At 39.9% G+C, this 6,207-nt stretch overlaps 1 pseudogene; it reads left to right on the top strand.

Moving 5' to 3' along the window:
* Positions 1 to 599: 599 nt before the first annotated feature.
* Positions 600 to 1,701, top strand: LOC126933567 (serine-threonine kinase receptor-associated protein-like; annotated as a pseudogene).
* The last annotated feature ends 4,506 nt before the right edge of the window (positions 1,702 to 6,207 follow it).

Below are 6,207 nucleotides of genomic sequence, written 5' to 3'. Positions count from 1 at the left end.
CACCTCAGAAATAACACAGGAGAAGGTCAGAGGTCAGGGAAAAGCGTGTACACAGAAGCAGCGGACCCAAATCCCACGTTAGTCAGGTGATTGATGGCTGACCCTGGGCAAAAGGGCGAAGCCAACAAAATGCAACTTTTATTCTACAAACATTCATTGAGCAACTATTGTACACCAAGCGCTATACTAATCTGTGGAAAAATATTGGCGAACAGGAAACAAGAACTTACTGTTCAGTGGGAGATAGAGACTTAACTCAAATATCAGACTCTAAGCAAGTGGTCTCCCTGCCGTGAGGGCCCCCTTCTCCCTGTGATCAGACCTCTGAGCACATTTTTGTTCTTTAAGGACAGCGTCCTGTTTCTCCCAAATTCGTGTTTCTCTGGCATCCCTATTCCTTCAGTACTTTAAAATACTCAGTTTCTTCCTTTCCCTCCCTGGTCGACTGTTACTTGCCTGTCTCAGACTCCCTGACCCCTCCCTCACCCGTTCCTAACCTCGGTGCCACCGGATTGTCCTCCTTCTCCTGTTTTGCAGCCTAGCCCGCGTCAGGGCGGGGGCCTGGAGGAGCCCAAGGCGCTGCAGCAGAGGAGAGAAAAGACAACGATGACCCTCAGCTGGTCAGTCTGGTCACTGGGTTCGCCGCTGCCATGGCAATGAGACAGACACCACTCACCTGCTCTGGCCACGAGTGGCCTGTGGTTGATTTGGCCTTCAGTGGCATCATGCCTTATGGGTATTTCTTAATCAGCGCTTGCAAAGATGGTAAACCTATGCTATGCCAGGGAGATACAGGAGACTGAATTGGAACATTTTGGGGTCATAAAGGTGCTGTTTGGGGTACAACACTGAATGTCACCAAAGCAGCTACAGCAGCTGCAGATTTCACAGCCAAAGTGTGGGATGCTGTCTCAGGAGATGAATTGATGACCCTAGCTCATAAATACATTGTCAAATACATAAATATCCTGTGTATTTTATGCAGGATAGTAATTATTTGTTAACTGAGGGACAGGATAAACTGTTACGCATCTATGACTTGAACAAACCCGAACAAGACCTAAGGAAATTAGTGGTCACACTTCTGGTATAAAAAAGGCTCCTATGGTGCAGTGAGGATAAACAGATTCTTTCTGCTGATGATAAAACTGCTTGACTTTGGGATCATGCTACTCTGACAGAAGTGAAATCTCTAAATTTTAATATGTCTGTTAATGATATAAAAATATATTCCTGAAATTTTGGTTATAACTTATGGACAATCGATTGCTTTTCATAGTGCAGTAAGTTTGAACCCAATTAAATCCTTTGAAGCTCCTGCAACCATCAATTCTGCATCTCTTCATCCTGAGAAAGAATTTCTTGTTGCAGGTGGTGAAATTTTTAACTTTGTAAGTATGATTATAACCATGGAGAAGAATTCGAATCCTACAAGGGACACTTTGGTCCTACTCACTGTGTGAGATTTAGTCCTGATGGAGAACACTATGCCAGTGGTTCTGAAGATGGAACATTGAGACTAGGGCAAACTGTGGTAGGAAAAACTTATGGCCTTTGGAATGTGTGCTTCCTGAAGAAGAGAGTGGTGAGCTGGCAAAGCCAAAGATTGGTTTTCCAGAGACAACAAAAGAGGAGCGAGAAGAAACGGCTTCAGAGAATTCTGATTACATCTATTCTTCAACTCCTAATGTGAAGGCCTGAGGGTCAATCATATGACGCAGTTAGTATCCAACTTATGGACTAAAACGAGCAAGCAGAGAAAAGCATCAGCCTTCCAGAGTTACTCTCTGCTTAAGGCAGAAAGAGCAGTAAATAATGGGGAAAATAAATTAGCTCCAGTGCTGGAACAATTAACTTGGTGTTACCTTTAAGTCAAAACTCAAGAGTATCAGATGAAGAGAGGTGGAGTTATCCTCTTGTAGTACAGTGGCCTGTTATCTTTTTAATGACTATATACAAGCCAACATCCAATTTCTCTTATTATAATTAGGGTTCTTGTAGCTGTTTATGTTATTATGGAGAAGAAAATATTGGCTTATTTTTCTGACTGTTTTCCTTAAAGCAGAATGCTTTTTTTCAATTTTATTTTTTGCTTTAGTTGTAAAGAAGAGGGAATACATGATAAAGTAACTGGTTTGATTTCTCTTTCATTGTACACTGCTTCTGAACATCTAATTGTTTTTAGTTGTCTAAATAAAATGCCTCTAAAACAAACAAACAAACAAAAATCTCCATTTACTGGGGAAAAGAAATCTATTGATTGATCACTCACCAATCCCATGTTACTTTTTTTCAAAGACATTTGCTTTTTAAGAAGGTCACCAAGAGAACAGCCCCTTATCCCAAAGAGTCATACCTCTCGGGTAGCAGAATTTCTGTCACAGGGAGAAAATGGGAAAAATATATACATTTAAAAAATAGTGACAGTATTTTAATATCTCTTTCTATGGATGTAATCTCACTTAATTTCATAACAATCACCTGAAGTAGCTAATGATATCACATAGATAAGGATATAAAATTCAGAAAATTCTGGTGTTTTACACAAGATCACACAGCCAAAACTAACAAAGTGAGACATGGACCAGATTCTCTGTTTCCCAAGCAGGGGTCTTTCCACTGTACCACACATGCTTCCCTTGGCCACCCCTTTGTTCACGTCTTCAGGTTATCAGCTGGCTTGAATTAGGGTGGACGTGGACTCCAATGGAATAGCAATTTTTTATGGGACTTTCCTTAATTCAAACAGATACCTTGGGAATTACTTTTAGTTTTCCTAGGTGATCTGCCAAAAGTATTTCTCCTTCTATTTCCCTCTGAACCTAGCTAACTTAAGCTCCCATCTAAAATTTTGAGGTGTCAGAGAGGAAGGGGATAGAGGCTTATGGAAACAGGTCGATGCCCCCAGAGTCTTTGGGCATTGTTTATGGATTGGCCTGTCCTCTCACCTTCCACCAACAGAAGAATCAGCCTCTGTTGTTAAGAACCTCCCTACCACCCCTCTGGTGGCCTTGGCCCAGCCCTGGCCATAAAAAGGGATTTCATATCATTAGCGACTTCCCCTTCACAGTTCATTAGCATGAAATGTCTTGGCAGCTGAAATGACAAAGGGGACTCCCTCCTCACCAGTGATTTCATGGGGAGAGACAGAAAATACTGCATCCTAAAAGCAGCCATCAGGCAGCTGTATCTGCTGCTTTTGTTTGTGGCTGTGACTCAATAGCAAGTTGAGATGCTGGAAAATACTTGTAGCACTCATCATCTGGCAACCAGATGGCAAGCTGGATTTAACTCTACATGGTAGATCTAGTGGATAAACTAGTTAAGTCTGGAAACCTAACTTTGTTCACATTACTAGAAGGCTCTGCTACCAAGGCTAACCTGGACATGTGGGGTAAGCTGAGACACTCTAGATGGTCCCAAGGAGTTGTGATGTGTGTACACATGTATAGACACACATATAAATATATACACACATATATACATGTACACACACAGTCATCCCCAGTATACGAGGTGTATTGGTTCCAGACACCAGTGTATACCAAAATCCCCACATGCTCAAGTCCCACAGTAGGCCCTACAGAACTGTGTATATGAAAAGTCGGCCCTCCCTATACCCAGGTTTTGCATCCCTCAATCTGCATTTGCTTGAAAAAAATCCACCTATAAGTGGACCTGCATAGCTCAAACCCATGTGTGTAGTTCAACAGTTAGCTGTATACTTATATACATATAAAAATGTATAAATGCATTTACTTTTACCCAATATTTGTTGTCTCCCTCTCAAAGAAAATGGAAGATATAGTTGTATTAGGCCCCTGAGCAAGTTGCAGTTGAGGTCAGACCATCACGTTCAAATATCTTTTCTAGAATAACTGAATATGGTTTCATGAGTTACAGCCAGAAAAAATAGAAGTTGAGAACAATAGTCCCCAAGGCTATTTCAAATGTGCACTTCTTTAAAGAACAAAAAGAATGAGTGACACTATTAACCGAGTCTCGCCATTGATACCAAAGATGACACTCATAGCTCATGCTGTACATTTGAAAATACCAGCATTGACCCACACTAAACTTGCAGATTTTCTTTCTGCCTTGGTCCTCTTGGTTTAACTATCATAAATATGCAGCGTTCCATCCAGCCTCACCTCTGCTTACTTACCAAGTAGAAATTGAAGGATAGAGGTGAAGGTGGTTTAGTATAGAATTTATTTCTGCCATTTGCCCAGGACAGTGCATCAAATACTCCCTAGGATGGACCACAATGAGCCATGATTCTGGTATTCACACTGTTGTATAATTTTCTCTCCTTGGTTATGTGCTGAAGTTGACTTGCTTCTAATAAATGTGAAAAAATGATGAGATGTCACTTCAAGATTAGATCACAAAAAGATTGTGACTTCCATCTTCGGTGCACATTTGGGTGCATATGGGTGCACATTTTCTTGCTCACTCTCTTTTGTTCTGTCTCTTACTCTCGCTTTCTCACTCCTGCTTTCTTTGTTCTCTCTTTCTGCGGGAAGTCAGCTACCATGTTGTGATTTAGCCCAGTGAAGAAGGACCTGTCAATAATTGCATAAGTGAAATTGGAAACAGATTCCCTCCCTTTTTCTCACTCTCTCTGGCCTTCAGATGAGACCACAGCCCTGGCCAATAGTTTGCCTGCAACCTCAGTAGAGACCTTGACCCAGGAGCACCCAATTAAACTGTGCCTAGCATTTTGATCCATAGAAATCATGAGATAAATGTTTGTTGCCTGATGCCACCAAGTTTGAGAATCCTTTGTTAAGCAACAATAAATAACCAGTGCAAGCATCAGTGGAAGATAAAGTGATTTCCCCAGTAACCATTGAAAGAATGAGCCAAGTAGTTACAGGACTCAGTGGCCAGTATACTCACTTTATAAATGAATCTGGGTTTTGAAGAGGTGTTTTTCTAACCTGAAGTAGTGGAATCACCACATGTAACTCCGTGCATGTAGGGACCTCATCAAACACATCTCTATCACTGGTTGGAATGGTTTAAAGATGGTCCTGCCCAGGGTACTATTTAAAATTCAGAGGGCAGGGCTCCACCGTAACTTGCTAAAATAGAATCTCTTGGCATAGGACCTGGATCTGCATTTTGAGAAAATCACCCTGGTAATGTTGCTGTTTAGTTCAATTTGGAAACTACTAGAAAAAAAATAACCTCTCCAAGTCATCTTGTATATTGAATTTTATTATTCTTTCTGTGTTAAAGGGGGTTACAAATATAGTGCAGGTAACACACTTTGGAAACTGAGTCCTAGCAGTGGGCTTAGCATACTTGGGTGTTGTAAATGTGGGTGTGGTTTCAGCAACTTGCAAATCTGTGGAAATTGAGCAACACCCCAAAACTTACTTGAATTCCTGAATCTAATCAAAGTAGTAATGGATTTTAGCATAATTCCATGAATGGCTTGTTTTCTAATAAAACGAACAACAATGTATTACTCAAACTGAATATTTTCTGAGACATCATGGTATGGGGAAGGAGACATTGGGATTAGTGTCAGAAGAACTGTGTTTAGGTGCTGGCTCCGCTGCTTGGCAGGTATTTGACCTTGAACAAGTAACTAAGTTCTATTTCTTCCAGTCTAGTTTGAATGGATTTACACATATGTTTTTATATTACCATGATCATACTATTATGTAAGTTTTTATCCTGCTTTTTTCACTTAACAGTACATTCTGAATGTTTTCTCATGTCATTAAAAGTTTTCAAAAATATAATTTTAGGGGCTCCATAATATTCCATTGTGTAGGAGTATCATAACCACTTCCTGTGGTTAAATATTTGTTATATCCAAGTTCTTACCATTATAAAAAACATTGTGAGAAACATATTTGCATACAAAATTTGTCTACATTCCTTAGAAGGAAATCTCAGAAATAAAATTACTGCATCTAAATGTATGAATAATTTTCCTGAGACACATTGCAAATTGCTCTTCAGAGAGGCTTAACCAACATGTACTTTTATCAGCAGAAACAGAATTTTCATTTCAATGTCAGCATAACCTTGCCAGCGTAAAGCATTATTTTTTAAACGTTGCTAATTTTATGATTTATATATCCTTGCTAGTTTGATAGTCAAAATATGTCTTCTTGTTTTAATGTGTACTTTTTATCATGCTACTCACATTAAGTACTTTTCCAACATTTAGTACTGAGACTCCTCATT

Source organism: Macaca thibetana, chromosome 13 (genome assembly GCF_024542745.1).
Source record: "Macaca thibetana thibetana isolate TM-01 chromosome 13, ASM2454274v1, whole genome shotgun sequence".
Taxonomy (NCBI): Eukaryota; Metazoa; Chordata; class Mammalia; order Primates; family Cercopithecidae; genus Macaca; species Macaca thibetana.
Note: the sequence above shows the minus strand (reverse complement) of the source record. Positions and strands in the feature narration are given on the sequence as shown.